Below are 2,860 nucleotides of genomic sequence, written 5' to 3'. Positions count from 1 at the left end.
CTCCTGCCTGTCTGACCCTCGCTGTCTTGAACGCAAGGGGCGGAGTTAAGCCGTTCCAAACGCACCAATCCGCGCGCGCCCCGGTACTGACGCCACCAGCCTGCATACACTGTTGTGTGATCAATCACTAAAAGATGTTTTTGAGTTAGTTTTAGGGTTTCTTTTTCCATTAAGTGCTTTGTTTCCCTGTTAGCACAAATGATCCATCATGTACTTTCAGTGAGCATGTTATAGGTTCAAGAAAGGCCTGTGTGTATGAAAAAAAATAAATGTTACTATGGTAACCAGTAGTAGGAACGCCTACTGGCAACTTCATAGTACAGCGACTGCCGACTTGCAGTGATAAAATCACGGTGTGTGTGTGTGTGTGTGTGTGTGTGTGTGTGTGAGAAAATGTACCTTTCTGAACGACACGCTGTAAAAACACCCTAAATCGCACTAAAATCATTGTAACACACCATCAAGTGGTTTTGACTACTATAGAAAGGCAACCAAAATAGACAGATAGATAACATTATTCATTTTTTAAAGTGGCAGTGGCAGTGCAAACATTATAAACATTGTACACCATGTGAAAAACATCCATGGATATGGATAATGTATAGTGGTAGTTCTACTATCATCCTATGAGCTTATCCTAAATTGGCTCAATGCAGATAGTGTCCCAGCACCGTAATGAGCTGATGTTGTAGTGTCATTACAATTGGTACGAACGACCTCCTCTACAGCTGAGCTGAAGGAGTCTTCTACTAAAGGACCCCCTCCCAAGCCTCCCCTATCATGTGGCACACCCCCCTCCCACCCATATTGGTGGAGACCAGGTATAATGTTGATCTATTCTATATAAAATCTATCTATATATATAACCTAATGTATAATCTGTTTAGATAGGTAGATAGATATTTTTGTTTCTGTACGTTTTAAAATTACTTTACATAACATTTATGATTTATTTTTAATAATTTATGACTTTTTTAAAAATAATCTATAACGGACTGGTATGGAACATGAATTATCAAAAAATGTTTCTGAACACTATAACTACTTTGAAAAAGAGAACTAGGCTGTAATAACGTGTACGATTTTACATGTAAAACATGTTGCAATCCATTCGGCTTGCGTTCTAAAAAAACATTTGCATAAGAATTATGTAAATTAGGACGAAGGGCGCGTCTCGTTATCCACGACATTGTTAAATGTCTTGCTTGCTTCTTTTTACATTTCACATCTATGTCAGCTGCCGTGCGATCACTGGGTAGTGCTGCTCAGCCACTCACTGAACAGAGCAGACGCGGAGAGAGGTATGAGTGCAGTGAGAAAGTAAGACCTTGCGCTTGCAGGACAGTACTGGCGACAATTGGAAAGTTGCTACGGTTTGTCCAAAAAGTCACTAGATTTGTCATTAGGCTTTTTTTTTTTTTTTTTTTTGCAAAAAAGAGTCACTAAAGGGGTCTGAAAAGTCACTAAGTTGGCAACACTGGTCCACACTGTCAGCTAGATAAAAGGCAGGCTAAGCTCCGCCTCTCCCCAGCAAGAAGAAAATACAGAGGGAGAGGGAACGCGGGGTTTTTCATTTATGCACATTCTATTCTATTCTATTCTATTTGAAAAGCAATAAAATACACAGAGTGCCCAAATGATGCCCCGCCTGTGTTTTGTTTCTTGAAAACAATTTACACCCCCCTTCCGATCTCTCCGTGCCCCCCGTGTTGGGAACCACTGCTCTATATGATAGAGTTTACTGTAGCCGTGATACTTCCAGTGGTTCAATGTAAAATCCCAAGGCCGCCCATAAGAGCGGGGTTAATAGTTGTAAAATGATATTGCCGAAAAATGTCGCCGACATGTGTGTTGCCTACAATTTTTGTACATTTATAAATTTCTGCTTATGTTTGCAGTCCAGCTGCATGAGAATTAAATTTCACTTTCCCTGGTAACCATTAACCACTACCATGGTTTTACTATGATACTCCATGGTAACGATGTTTGCGCGTTTAACCATGAACTAAAATGATAAAAACATCTTAGATTGTTTTGGAAATTGTTTTGCAATGTACTTGCCAATATATTCCAATATGAAGCACTGCTGGCTGTTTGCTATAATGCAGTTTGCTCTCCGTTAAAGTGTCAACTTCTGCAAGGTTGATTTTTTACTTGCTCTTGCATATAAACCAACATGTTGATGATAAGGAATGATTCCTTATGAGGTTCAATTCAATACAATTTGTTTTCATTTTAATTTTGTGCTTTTAACAACTGACATCGTCACAAAGCAGCTTTACAGAAATTCAGATATAGATTTAGACTTATTCCTAATGTACAAGCCAGAAATAATGGTGGCAAGGGAAAAACTCCCTGAGACAGCATGAGGAAGAAACCTTGAGACCTGGACTATAACAATATAACAAACAGCTGGCACAGATATGGTCTGAAGGCAGATAGACCTAAGGCTTAATGCAAGATACTGACAGTAAAACGCTTCCTGATCTTGAAGTCAGAGGACGATGGGGAACTAATGGTGTGGGCAGTGGCGAGTTCAGATTGGTTGCATGGGGGATGGGGGGGTGGTTGGGGTTCAAATACGGTTGCATTAGTGTCTCATCCCACTCTCAGATCTGATTTGATCAAGGTTTTGGGTGGCAAGACCTACATGTGACCATGCTCCTGGGTGTGGATGTGAAAAGTGCTAGGCAATGCCTTCAGATATCAAACGTATTTGCTTGTTGATCTCCTTCAGAAGCATGGACTGAGGAAGACCCAACCAATAGCAGCTTTACTCTGTGTGTATTTTAACTGCCGCTCCATTGGGGTGTGCTGTTCTAGGATACAGCATGACATTGGTGATGTTCCTCTGACACCA

This window comes from Ictalurus punctatus, chromosome 9 (assembly GCF_001660625.3).
Source record: "Ictalurus punctatus breed USDA103 chromosome 9, Coco_2.0, whole genome shotgun sequence".
NCBI classification, from domain to species: Eukaryota; Metazoa; Chordata; class Actinopteri; order Siluriformes; family Ictaluridae; genus Ictalurus; species Ictalurus punctatus.
This window is presented reverse-complemented; position numbering follows the sequence as displayed.